Source organism: Vitis vinifera, chromosome 9 (assembly GCF_030704535.1).
Source record: "Vitis vinifera cultivar Pinot Noir 40024 chromosome 9, ASM3070453v1".
Classification (NCBI taxonomy): domain Eukaryota; kingdom Viridiplantae; phylum Streptophyta; class Magnoliopsida; order Vitales; family Vitaceae; genus Vitis; species Vitis vinifera.
In genome coordinates this window covers 16,830,302-16,845,957 of record NC_081813.1, presented here as the reverse complement: position 1 = coordinate 16,845,957, position 15,656 = coordinate 16,830,302, and positions in this window count along the sequence as shown.

Genomic DNA, 15,656 nt, shown 5'->3' with positions numbered 1-15,656 from the left:
AGTCCAGATGCCTGAGTCTTCTGCTAGGACTACTATCAGTTTAAGCCCTTCTACTTTTGTGGCTGGATTTTTGTCATGTTCTTATATTTTCCTTAAAGGTTTAGAGTATGTTCTTCATGGTGCTAATATGGAATGGGATAAAGGGGTTCATGGTTTTGTGGATAGAGATGTTGATACTTTAGGTTTTGGATTGTGAAGTTTGAATCAATTTTGTTGCTCTCACTGTATGTTTAACCTTATTATGATTTTGGTTTTTTTAGAGAGTGTGCAGCCCCAATTGAGAGGAGTGTGAGAACTTCACTATTATAACCCTTATTTTATTTTAATTAGTAGATTCTTGAGTGTTGATGCACTTCATGGATATAGGGATCACATGCATTGATTATCAAACCACATTAAAAATCTCATGTTTTCTTTATTTACTATTTGTATGTGTGCATGGTTTGGTTAACATTAATTAGGGGAGGTTTATATTGTTGTATATTATGGTACTATTAGGGATGTTCATGATAATAGTGTTGAGGATGAGCTAAAGATATGGATGTTGCTATGGATAGTGTAGAGATTGATTCTCTTGATGAAATTTGGGGAGCTGATTCTGATAAAGTTGAGATTACAAGACTACAAATGAATAGACCATTAGAGATGTAAATGTGGTTTTATTGATAACAATGAGGGGGACAATAAACAGGAGGATAGTATTGCGGCTATTGATGATCATGCATGTTAAGGGCATGACATAATGATATGATATAATTGAATTTGTTTACGTTTACCTTTTTATATCTATGGATGTTGATATCATTGTTAGTTAGAAGTCTTGGAAATCTTCAAATTAGTTGACATGATGATATAATCTAGTTTAATTGGTTTGGTTACCTTTCTATACCCTTAGATGCTGATATTGTTAGTTTGAGGTCGTAGAAATTTTCATATTAATTAGTTTTTTGAGGTTATTTCTTATTTGAGACTCAAATAACACAATATACGCAATATGTACTTGTGATATCTTACTTGGAAAGTGACCCTTTGGCTTAAGAAAAATTGTTTTAAGGTTGAAAGATATAATACCAATGAAAAAGCTAATGAGCCAAAGAAAATAAAAATGAATAAAAAGATAAGAGTGCTTTGATTGGTTGATAGCTTGAACAGAAGGGGATCATGGCATTCTTGTTATTAAAACCTAATGTCAAAAACCTAGTGGCTAGGAGCCATTGATAATGTGTTTTCTATATAAACTAAAAATTAGTTATTATTTAAGAAATTAAGGGGAAAAAAGCCGAGAAATTGGCCTTTAATGGTCCCCAATGCCTAATACCTTGAGTGAAATACTTGGGAGTAGTCAGTTGATCCCTTTTGAGTTTTCAACGAAAATGATATATAAAAAAAATTGATTTATGAGTAAATAAGATGGAAATTAAACATTGAAGTATGTTTAGGTATCCATTGGTAAAGTAAAGGGATGGCTCGGAACTATGTTGTTGTGCTGTGAATTGGATTTTTTAAACATTTTATGACCCTAATGAATTTAAGATGAAACATTTATGATTTTTATAATACTTTAGCCCTCGATGACGTGCATTACTAGAGAGTGCCACTTAGCATGTTTAGTACTATAAATAGGTAGATTTGAATTTGTTAATAATTAGCTTTTGGATAGCTCATCTTTGAGTTTCCAAAGAGCTTTATTCTTCTTTAGAGGGAGAGAATGTTCTAGATGCTATTTTGAATTTCAATTTCAAATTCCCTTTTTTACTTTTCCTTTCAATTTATTTTATTCCATTTTCTCATCAATATGAGGGGAGATCTTCCAAGATTTGTGGCCCTTGATACTTCTTTTTTTGAGAAAGAAGTAAGGGAGAAGAAGATATCACTAGAGGCAACTTAGATTGATTATATCGTTGCATTTTAAACTTTTGATTTATAACCTATTTTGTTGTATAAAGTTTCTTTCCCGTGGTTCTCTCTAAATAGAGAGACAATCAATGTTTACTTGGTTCCATTGATGTTTGATCATCCTTTAATTAGTAGATAATTCATTTGGTTGGTTGGTTGTGCATGCAATTAATGAGGAATTTCAAAAGATGAATTTGTACATAAACAATTGAATCGAGCATAAGAGAAAAAGAATAATCATGTAAGAGTTTTAGATTTGAATTTAAATGTTAAATCTTGTTTTTGAATCAAAATTCATCACTTGATCGGAGTAGTCTCAACTTAGCCTTGATTTATAGTTGAGATTATCTAGACCCTTTCTATTGTTCTTAACTTCAAATTGCAATCTTCTCTCGTGTTTTCTTCATTTTTTACTTAGTTTTCTCTTAAAGCTATGGTCCCTTGATCTTTGATCTTAGATTCATAATTGTTGATGATTATATTAGTTTTAGAACAAGAGATCAGTTTAATATACACAATAAAACACTTAAAACTTGATTTTGCCATTTCATATTACGGCGATGATAACTTGGTTTACTATCGGCTATAATATTTTTTTTCTCTAATTTTGGATTGATATTTTTGCATTTTCCAATATTTGATCCTGGATGGTAGCAACTATACCAACCTATAACCCAATTGTTTGGATTAAAAAAAGTAAGGCTAAAACGCATATTTAGAAATACTATTTATTAGCTTTATAGTTTTTGTTGTATAAAATATTTTGAAGTCACTCCTTACATAGAAGCTATGTTTAATTTTTCACTATATAACACATGTATAATAAATAATAAAACCAACTGTACCAAATTTTTGTACTCAAAATAATAAACCAATCCCCATTAGAATTATCTTGATTTTTGTTCCAAAGTAAATCTTCTTTAATTTCCTCCAATAATCCAATTTTTATAACAATTTTTTATACTCCAATACTTCCATGTTTATAATAATTTTCATTTTTTTATAAATAATTTTAGTAATAACCACTTGTATTTTTATAACTATTGTAAATAAAAGTTTCATTTTTCACCAAACGTGAACCCTACACATCCATCAATATCATTCTTTTCTAATTCTCCACCCAACATGCACCAATATTGTAAGTCATGATATTGGTGCCCCATTTATGAATTAAAACTAAGATAACTTTGAATATTATTAAAAATAAAAATCAATCTTATATGCACTACAAAACTCAAGATAAGTTCTCTTTTAAATGTAATTAAAGATATAGTGTAAAAGATTGCTTATATGAAAAATAAAAATAAAAATATGTCATTTGAAATATGAATTAGGTAGAAAATATCATGACAAAGTGTTGTTTCTATAGTTAAATATAAAAATATTTAGTTTAGAAACACAACTTAGAAAATATTTATTAAAATTATAATAACTCGATATTGTATTTCAAGTTTTGAATTAGTACGTAGTTCAGAGAGGTGCAATTTATATTTGACGATTTTTTTTTTTTTTTTGTAGTCTTGATACACGAAATTGGGTAAAGTAGGGTGAATAGTTAATCATGAGTTCAATTTGTCCTGTTCAATTGATTATTTATTGAGAACAAACAATCTAATATACAAATAAACAAAATTGATCACACAAATGAACACAAGGATATAACATAAAAAAAACACTTAGCAACCTACAAGATATAAAAAACCATAAACTGACTACTAATAATCCATTAACTATAGCAAAAGGGTAAACAATTTCACAATTGATTGCATACACTTACTCTCTAAGATTTTATAGTGGAAGCACCTATGTTCACTCCTTTTCAGTCTCAACCAAGCACTCCTATGTGCTCGGATCTTTCGAAACTCTTATTAAAGTTTTATGATAAGATCTCAAACCTTTGGTGGAGTCAAATGTACTTTCAATACACATCTTCAAATGTCTAAATGTTTAAAAGATGGAGGTATAAACTTTCTAAAGGGGAATTTCTCTCTAATGATCCTCTTTTGGAGTCAAACTAATTTTTAATCAAATAAATTTTTTTATACTTGAAAAATCTAAAATCCCATTATAGATAGTTTCCAATTTTAAAATATTCTAAAAATCTTATCAATCAATTAGGAGAGTTTTCAATTTTTAAAACCTACAAAACAATAGTTTTTATTTTAAAAAAACAAACTGAAGTTAGAAAACTACAAAGCATGAAGAACAGTTTGAATGGTCACACCATTCCTCCCAATTTCCATGCTTTTTGAGCTCCTTTTTCATGTCATATTCAACCCAGAGCATATAATTGTTATTCTAAGATCTTTACCAACCAAGCATACGTACTTACCTTGAAATTGAGGACTCCAAATCAAATCAAATCCAAATCTCAAGAAGTTTAAAGTTATTTTGAGACAAATAAGGCTCAAGGAAGGAAGTTTTATCCCTTCAATAAGAAATGACTCAAAATTGCCAATTAAACTAATACAAAAACAATTTCCCCGTTTAGCAATTTTGTAACAAAGCACAAAGATTACAATAAGGTCCCAAACTCTTGTAAAAATCTCATTGAGTCCAATATTGAATCATGGTCTAAAATTTTCATTTGTTACACTTTTCTATTATTCGCACACTTAAAAAACAATTATGTGAAACACAAAATGTGGCAAAAAATAATAACATATAATATGATAAAAAAAAGATTAAAAAAATTACTCTTACTATCAAGTTTTTACTCTCTTTTTATAACAAAAATGATAAACTTAAGAAAATAAAGTCTAAAAAGAAAACAAGGAGGAACATTATCCAAAAGATAGACACAAAGTAGAAAAATAATCAAAAAATTGTTGGGAAGTTTCTCATATTCCTAATTGGTGTATTTATATTTTTTTTGTAAAATATAAATAGTTTAGGTAGCAAGGGAAAAAGTTTTGAGAAAGATGGACTTGTGAGGACTACACTGATGGAGCCAGAGGACTCACCAAGATATAGATGTGAGGAGAAGTGAGAGACAATAATCAAAAGATCTCCTAGTTCAAGGTGAAAATAATCAAAAGTGGGATATTTTGACATTTAAATAGTTTCATTAATAGTCATGGTTATGGTTATGCAAAGGGTGAACCACTGGATTGCTGTTATTTCGCATCACTGGTTTCATACAGCTGTTCATTATGCAACTTCCAGATGGTTCAATCCGTACAGGAAGCCTCTGGATTCTGATTCGGCTACTGTTACTGCAGACATTGAATTCTGGCACTTTTCGCCTCTTGATGATTCAACTTCAGACAAACTGGTTAAGGTAGATTTCAATTTGGGGGCAGTGAAGAGTTCGTCCATTATGGAATTGAACCTTCTCTCAGCTTCTCCAGCCATTGTGTCAAATGCGTGCTTGGGAGTGGCTTGGGAATCCATGCTCCTTCTAACAGTTTGCACCAGATTTTGCATGAAAACAATCCACTTAAACATCCTCCTCCCAGTGAGACGTGTTCTTAATCTTTTCTGCCTCTGAAAACACACCGGAGTGCGTCATCAAGAGCATCAGAACCGATAGAGTGGAATATGCATTTCAGGCTCTCTTTCTGAACAACAACAGCAATGAGTTCTGCATTCAGGCTGAAGTTTCATCAATTGCTGCTTTGATGGCAGATGTTGTGACTGCTGCCCTTGTGTTGCCTAGTTATCTGCTGAGGAAGGGTCAAACCACCACCCGTTATGAAAGCTTTCAGATTTGGCCTTTGAAACAGCCCCAAAAAGCTTCTTTCTGATTCCTGATCCATGTAGGCCAATTTCAATGGGACAAGAGTGTGTCCTATTTGCGTATTGGACATTTTGTTACCAAGGCCAAGAACTTCCAAGGTATTTCCAGGTTGCCACTCTCTTTGCATGATGCCATTGCTAATGTTCAATCCTACCTTCAAAGTGGCTTTTCTGCTAGTGGGTTCTGCCCTGTTCCAAAAATATTGCTAACAGAACAACTTTGAAAATATTCATCCGATCCATCAGCACCTTGAATTCAAATCTGATTGCTGGTTTCAAAAATATTTCTAACAGCTTCTCCTTCCTCTGACTTACTAAGGTTCCTTAAAACACTAAAAACCGTTGAACCACTTTTAAGGTACTCAGCTGATTCATCAGTAACCTGGACTTGATTAATGGTCACATGAATGTCTTCCACATCTTCTCCTTTGACATCTTTCTCGCTCTGAAACTCGTTTGCAACACTCTTTGGTCCGTGAGTCAGCAGGTACTCAGGCAGGTTTAAGGAATTGTAAGAGGCCCTCCTATTCTTCCTATCAAATCTCAACAATCTGCTGTGCAGAATCTCCATAATTCTCCCACAATCAGCTTGTGAGTATAAATTTGCCATAATGACACTGTTACTTGTGTTTTCAGGCTCCATTTCAGACAAATGATCACAAACAAACTTCCCAAGTTTGACATCACCAGCAACTGAAACCCCATTCAGCAGTGCACCTAGACTTAGGCATTTGGTTCAATTGACTTTTTAGAAATGAATTTTGCTGCTTCAGAGAGCATTCTAATAACTCTATGGGGGATTGTAGGAAGAGAGTAAATCTGAAAAAGCGTTTTAGCGAATTTGGCTAATTTTTACAAAATTCGAAATATTTTATTTATTTATTTTTTATTTAAAATTTTATTTTGTTTGACTTAGTCTTATATTTTTGGGAAGACTCCTATTGGGATTGTGCTAGTGGAGTCTCGTTCCACTTATAAGTAGAATCCCGTTCCACTTTGAGTCCTGTTCTTATTACAAGTAGAGTCCCATTAGGATTGTGATAGTGGCCTATAAAAGCAGGTCACCTTTCACTATCTTAATACCAATTTTTCAGAGAGTTTTTTAGAGAGCCTTTCTTAAATCTATCTGGAGGAATTTTTTCAAAACCTAAGCTGTACACGTCTCGCTTATAGAGTGCACCTAAGGCGAGATTTGGTTGTTGAATCCTAGAGGTAGACCACTGGTACCCTAGTGCATCGAGTTTGTCTTCAAGGGGAGTGGATATATTTCAAGGACAGTGTTTATCATACCTTAACCGATAAGTTTTTCTTATTCATTCTATTCTTTGTTTGTGTCTTTTGGGCTAGTCCTTTGTTTCCATACCCTTAAACCAACACTCTCCAATCAATTGGTTTCCGAGTACTCTCTTGAAACAGATCATTTTCTACAAAAGGCACCTTCTGGGCAATCGTTGGACATTATATCAAAATTTCCATCACAAATGAATTTCTTGGTAGCACCATTAATAGTCTCAGTAGTCAAGCTCACCGAATCAACTCCTTCACTAGCTTATTCAAGTGCTCAATAGCAGCTAGGAATTCCCCATAGTCTATTGTTCCACTATTGTTAATGTCGGCTACATCCAATGGTGTGTCATCCTTGAGAATCTTTCCAAATGCAATCAACCGATAACACAGCTCATACAGTGTCCATTGACCCAGCTTGCACAACCTTGGCCAGAGGTACTTTTGAATGAACTCTAGCATAGGGCACGGTTCCAAGAGATACAACCGAAACGACTCTAGTAGTGGTTGGAGAGGGACCCATCCTAATCTCTCAGCTACTCGACCAACGTTTGTGTCCCTAGAAAAGAAAACCGATGCAGTGCTAATAGCCTCACACTTTCCACACTTTGCATACATATCAACCAGTGCATTCTCCAAGAACAAGCCTAAGACCATTTGTCATGACCTAAATTTTGGGTGACCCAAAATTTGGCCCATGACCCTAGGTCGAAGGTTTAAGCCTAAGGGTTCCTTTTAATCCACACCGGTAGTAAACCAAAACGCTCTGAATTTTTTTTCCTACATGCATACATCACACTAGAGTTCCCACCAACTAACAATATACCAATCACTACTCAAAAGCAACAAGATATAATAATTACCATAAAAGTCCATAAACAAAAGTTCACAGTTGAACAATTTAATTAGTTCACAGTTTGCTAAAACAAGTTCCAATACAACCAGCATAACAAATACACCACACTCCACTAGGCCACTCCAAAACCTCCAAGGGCATTCTAAAGTCCTCGTTGTCCCACCTGTGGATCCTCAAGAGTGATATTTGCATCTAAAAAGATGTAAAAAGGAAGGGATGAGCATTCCACATTGCTTAGTAGGGTGCCTAACACCCAAGGGGTTAATGGGGATTACTAAGTTTCAAATGAGCACAAAAGAAACATTCATCAAAATTGATCACCCACATTTTTAATCTCTATAATTATAACAATTTTCAATAATTAAATAAAATGCATATGAACATGTGACATACAGTCATACAATGCATTGTCGTTCTCAAGCTTTCATCAAAGGATACGCGTCATTACCCAAATACACTCCCCATTCAGAGTCTTCTCAATGTAAACTTTTGGGTCTTTCACCCTTGGGATCTCTCTCCCTTCTTAATTCGCCTCACATGGGCCTTTACTTTTCATCACTATTTTATTTTTTTCTTTCTTTTTCCATTTCATGCACTTTTCACAGTTTTTATCCTTTCTTCACACAACCATGATACAAATGAATGCCATGAGGTTAATTACCCTCATTCACAAGTATCACCTATATCACCTATATCACATAAATTTCCAACTAGTCCAAATATCATTCGAATTACAATCATACCACAATTCCAAAATTTCCCAACAATTCCAATAATTCCAATATTCAAATATAATTATTTTCTCCACACTAAAATTACCAAAAACAACCAAATAAATTTCCAATAATTCACATCTCAATTAAACATAATCTACATCAACATTCTATAATTTTCCACAATTCCAATAATTTTCAATAATCAAATATAATTATTTTTCCACAATAAAATTACCAAAAATATTCCAATAATTCTAAAAAAAACGCATATCAATAAATTATAAATTATACCACAATTTCATAATTTTCCAATAATTTTAGCAACCCAAAAGCAACCATTTATCAACCAAAAAAAAATTCCCGAAATCACAAAAATTCACAAAAATAGTTTTGATGCTTCACATTCCCATCAAAACTGCCATTTGTAGGTGGTAAAGTTGGTATCAACTTCATTAGCAATACCTGGATATTTCTCATTTGCATCAAAACAGCCATTGTCATTGCTCAAGTTTGCAATGGTGGTGGTGGTGAATGAAGGATCACAAACCATGGATGAGCAAATCTTGAAAATGTGTTGTAAATTTGTAATAAAATGAGAGATAGACAATTTTGGAGAAGACATGGAATTATAAATGAAAAGGTTATGGAAAAAAAATTAAAAATAAATAAATAATAGATTTAAACTAAGCAAGATTTTGAATTCTTTCCTACCCTTTTTCCTTAGTACTGTTTATGATTCTAAGGTTCCTTAAAACACTAAAAACCATTGAACCACTTTTAAGGTACTCAGATGATTCATCAGTAACCTGGACTTGATTAATGGTCACTTGATATGTATTCCCAAACAACCTAACAAATATATATAATTTTGTTATCTTGTCAAATATATTTAAAAAAGGATAGATATTTACCATAAAATAACCAAATATCAAGTAGTTGTACATGATAACAAAAACTTATGCGTGATCTTCTCCTCTAAAAACTGCAGCTACTACAAATGTCACCTAACCTCTGGGAAGAAAGAAAAAAGTAACATTATTTTATGTTTATTTTTGAAAGTTTATTAAAAATTAAATGGAAAAGAATCCATGTCCAATATATATTAAACATGTCACCCAATCTCTTGCAAGTATGAAAAAAAGACAACATTATTTTATGTTTGTGCTTGAAAGTTCATTAAAAATATATAAATATGTATCCTAAATATATCAAAATGTATCCACAAACAACCTAGCAAGTATACATGGTCTTGTACTATTATTGAATATATATATATAAGATATTTACTAAAAAAGAACCAAAAATTAAATAATTATGCATGATAACAAGAACATAAACATGATCTTGTACTCTAAAAATTGCAAGTGCTACAAATGTCACCCAACTTCTTGCAAGTAAAAAAAAAACAACATTACTTTATGTTTATGTTTCAAATTTTTTTTAAAAATATATAAGCATGTACCTAAATATATCCAAATGTATTCACAAACAACCAAACAACTATACATGATCTTGTTCTCTTATCAAATATATATAAATGACATAGATATTTACCAAAAAATCCAATAGCTATACATGATGACAAAAACTTATGCATGATCTTGTACTCTAAAAATTGTAAATGTTGCAAATATCACCTAACCTCTTGCAAATAAGAAAAAAACAATATTAGTTTATGTTTATATTTAAAAGTACTAATTAAAAAGATAGAAACAGGTACCCAAATACATAAAAAAATAAAAAATAAAAAAAATCTAGCAATGAACTTTTAAGGAAAAAATATAGATAAGATATGTATCTAAAAATATCCAATAAAAGAAAAAACTAATTGCAACTTTACATACATGATAGCGAGAACCTATGTTGATGTTGTATTCTCAAAATTGCTACTACTGTAAATGTTATTCAACCTTTTGCAAGTAGATAAAAAAACTACATTACTTTAAGTCTATATTTGAAATTTTACTAAAATGATATTAACATGTACCAAAATTTATGCAAAAAGAATCCAACAGACATACATAATAATAATAATAAAAAAAAACATGAATTCGTACTTTCATCAAATGTATCTTTTAAAAGATATAGGTATGTACCAAAAGTATCCAAAACTTTAGCATCTATGCATGACAATAAGATCTTACGTATGATCTTGTAATTTCAAAATTGCAACAACTGCAAATGTCACCCTGTACCTTGCAAAGAGGAAATATGCAACATTAATTAAAATTTATGTTTGAAATTTTATTAAAAAATTATAAAATCCACATACCCACTATACTTGGTCTAAGATAAGAGTGCTTAAAAATGAGACCCATTCAAATCTCACTTCATTTAACTTAGCTTGTGAATAGGTTTTTTTTTCCTTCAAACTAAAATATATGACAAGAGAAAATATGTTAATGTGAAACATTAAATATATGTATAAGTTCTCATGTACTTATGAAAATACATAGGCAGATAAACCTGAGATGTTAAGAGACTTCTATTTGTAATTATGTCTCGCATGTATCGCATGACAAAATATCCGCACATGACACTATCCAACTGTTTGGGCCCCTATGAGCAAAATTATATCAACAAAATTTCACGATCAAATATGACATCATATAAATTTGGTCAATTTTTTCATCATTCACATTTTAAATTTAAAAAAAGAATGAATGACATAATGTTAGTTTCAAGTAAAATTTGCACCTAAATTATACTCAATACATGTCTAGCATAATACCTTAAGCTCCCATGTTTACAACTTGGAGGGTTAAATTGGGTAAAATATAAGAATGTCAAATAACATGTATATGTGAAATATGGACAAAAAAAATGAATAGATAAAGGTAATGATTAATTATATTTATTAAGAATAGTAATTAACTTTAGAAAAAGAGAATAGTTAACTTTGGTCTGTGTGAGAATATCCCTTAGAAAAGATCATGACTTTTAAGACTTCATTAAGGTAAATCAATCAAGCTTCAAGAGCAATTATTGATAATATATTTGGAAATATGTAGTATTAGCCGCCTTTTACATCTCATAGATTGACATTATAGAAGAGAAATGCAATTAGTAATTATAAGGAATAAATGTTTTACATATGAATAATTTGATTGAAGATGGATAAAAGAGTAAAGAGTGATTAAAGAGAGAGAGAGAGAGAGAGAGAGAGAGAGAGGTTGTGCCTAACAAGAAACGTCTAAACTAAATATAGGATGTATATAAGACATACTAAGGCCAAAAGAAAGATATAAAGAACAACTCACACCTAAGTAACATGATCAAAGCTATCTAAAGGATCCCCATTGCTTTCTTCCCCACACACACATCTAAATGGCTCTAAAGGAATGTAAATGCTATGGATATAGTGATCAAATTTTAATAATTGTTCTTCCTATGACCAACATTTCAAATTAACTAATTATGTATACATTAATTTTTTTTATGCTTGAATTTTCAATGTTGATAACAAAGTGCTTGCATAGACTAATTTTATTAAAGTAACAATCACAATAATATTCAATTTATAATATAAATGTTAGTAAAGGAAAAAGAACATGATAAAGATATGCTTAATTACTTAATTGAGATAAGGATTAGAGGTCAACGACCACACACCAAAGAACATCAAATCTCTTAAAATTATTAGATCCATCCCTAACAATGGTGATACAAATTGACTAAATTCTTAGCCCAAGCATAGCTAATGATATAAAATAGTGACATTCCCTATTTTCCAAGAACTACTCTTGTTTTTAAAAAAAAAAATGTGGAACTAATAGAAAAAGAAAAGTTTCATTTCAGATTTTATATGTTATGCTTTGCAAACAATAATAATCTTTTTAAACTCAAATTTTTTATTACTTCTAACCTTCTGTCATGAACTCAATAGGGCATAAAAGTATTCTTTACCAAAACCTAATTGAAAATAATCCATGAAATCTATAAAGGCACGATAGCCCTAAGAAAAAAGAATTATATTCTTATAAATTTCAACAAAGGTTAACATCAAAAGAAAGAACCTTAAGAAGATTACCACCTAAATCATTTACTACCTTAAGGTTGAAACACTTATCATCTCCACGGTGTTACATCAAAGGAAGAGATTGATAAACTAAGGTAAGATGAATTGAGGGTTGAGAAGGTGAGAAATGTTAGATGCGACAATTGAGAAGGTTAGAGCTAAGGAAAAAAACTTAGGGTGAAAGTAAAATTATTATATATATATATATATATACCTAAATTAGGGTTGCTTATGGGCTAGAAGTATGCCGTCAATGGGTTGACCAAAACATAGCCCATTATTTAAGTATGTTTAACTCGTTTAATAAAATTTTGACCCAAATCTATTTATGATTAGCCCAAACCTTTTTTTTTTTGTACAAGTTCTAGTTGTCTTACCTTTTCCACCCATACACCAAATTAAGTGAATAAATTTTGGAGGAAAAAAAAAGCCTAAGTTTGTTCAATTTGGTTTAGTTACTTGGGTTCTCTTCTACTTGGGTCTATTCTGATTGAGCTAGAAATCTGTTCGCTTTTAGGCTCGAACAAAAGTATATAGCCTAAAATAAAGTGAATGACTAGTGACATGATCTAAAACGATAATTTCACTTTATTGGGCTAGCACAAGGGCTCAATATAAAGTCCAAATCCAAATATTGAATTATATGTTTAACAACTATGCAGTGGTTGATACTATGCTTGAAAAATTCAAAATTCTCAATTAAATATTTTTTTTTTTTACTTTTCTAACTATATTTTTTTGAGATAGTTAAAGAATTATGAAATTTTATATTATTTAAATGCTTTGTATAAGAGTTGGAATTGATTCCAATGTCTCATACAAATTGGTTATTCACATTAGGTTTAATTTAAGTTTACTCAAATTACTTGTCTAACTATAATTTTTTGATATGGATAATGAATTTTGAAATTTTATAGTATTTAAATTCTTTGTATAAGAGTAGGAATCGATTATAATGTATCATAGACATTGGTTGTTCTCATCGCCCTTTGTTGACTTTTTTGTTAGTATTGGTAAAGTTACAATTCATGGCAACAAAGACAAATCTTTTTTTGGCTTATACTATCAACTTGGAAAGGCACATAAGCTTTCTTTTAACAATTCTACATCTATGACAACTAAACCCTTAGAGGATGGTCACTTGTGCTTTCTTTAAATTTAATAGAATACTATATTCATTTCATTGACAACTTTATCTTATGTATTTGGATGTTAGGGAAGATGTTTTAGCCTTCTAACAATTAGAATAATTAACTTATAATTCTCGTAGTTGAATTCCTGATCTTTCACAAGGTGACCATTTTTTTTTGCTATAGAGGTCAAGTTAGAAAATAAATTGAAGAGGGGTAAGACATAGGAAGCAATGAAAGAGATAAAATATTTATGTACACTAGTGATAAGTACAGATTTGAAGCTAATCCTATACATTTAAAGCTAATCCCTTAGAGAATGATCAAATCCCTATCTTAGAAAAAAAAATGGATCCAAGAGAGCACTATAAGGCTTTGCCATTGTTTTTCCATCTTATCTAAAAACTAGTTGATATTCAAAAAGGTATACTAAACTTTTAATTGAATTTAATGTTATCCATATCTTTACACCCATCTCAAACTAGAATTAATTTTCATAGTGGTATCAATAAAAGAGTAAAATGTTAAAAAAAAAAAAAATAAAGATTTCAAATCTAAGTTTACAAACTTAAAAAATAAAAAAATAAAAAAATTGAGATTTCATCCAAAAGGAATCTTAAGGAAAATGTAGTATTTATGTGAACTGAAATATAAGGAAAATTGAAACTTTACGTAAAAGTGTAAGTAAAAGCTAATATTTATCCTTAATTTAAATATGAAAATTTATTTATTATTAGTTTGAATTAGAGTAAGAAATAGACTTGTGTTTGAATTAAAATAGAAGATAAAGTTTGAATTAGAGTAGGACATAAACTTGTTCTTTATTTAAATATTTATCAATCATCAATAATAAGGTTATGCCATATTTTCTATATTTCCTTCTTTCTCCATATGATATATGGCATTAGAGCCTCCGAATCCTAAACCATAGCCTCAACATCCATGGCTAACAATGAAACCATTACTGCCATGATCCAAAATACCAACACAACACACCCAACTCTAATCACCCTTAATGTCACCACTCCTTGAAGTAGGGCCTTCTTTGTAACCTGATCCTTGACAAGAAAAAATTTAGGACGGAACTCAAAGAAGGTATCATTGTCAGTACAAAATTTAGAAACATTAATGAGATTAGTAGTAAGACGAAGAACATGAAAGACCTTCTTTAAGTGCAAGACCTTGAGAGTGGAAGGAAAAGATTTTGTGCTAACATTGAGGATGAAAATTTGCTTACCATTACTCACAATCGCTTGATCTCTTCCCTTGTATGGCCAAACATTGAAGAGAGCACCAAAATCTTGGAGTGAGGTGATACATAACCCCAGTGTCAAAGAACCAAGCTTCATCATTTGTGGTGGATGGGGATGCAAGCATGGGTGCATTTAGGTGGTGTTATTGTTGCCAGATTTATGAAGGGTATTAGAATTATTGGTGGTAATGAATCCTTGAAAATCAATATCAAACCGATGGTAGCAACTTATGACAGTGTGACTGAACTTTCCACATAGCTAACATTGTGGACGTTCAATATTTTTATTTTGATATCCTTGATTTGGTCCACCACTTAAGCTTCTACTTAGTTTGTGTCTATAGCCATTTTTGTTGGAAATGAGATTATTTTAATTGTGACTTTGGCCACCATTCTTGTTGTTGTAATTCTGGTGTTGTGAAGTAGCAATATTTGCAGCAATGACATCATGAGTAAGTAGTGAGAATGTTTGAAAGCCACCACACTTTTTAGTAGTGAGAGTCTTTCATATATATAATCATTTACAAATTGTATAACGACTTAATTACACATAAAGATTGATTATAAAATAAATCAATTTAGCTCCTATGATTGAGGGTCAATGGATGCACATATGGAAGGCCTTAGATTAAGACAGAGGATCCTCAACACCCCCCCACAAGCTAAGCGTCGGATTGGAATAGACGTGGAGCTTGGAGCGAAAAAATTGAAAAAGAGGTCGAGATACACTTTTGGTGAAGATACCAGCAACCTATAAGTGAGTGAG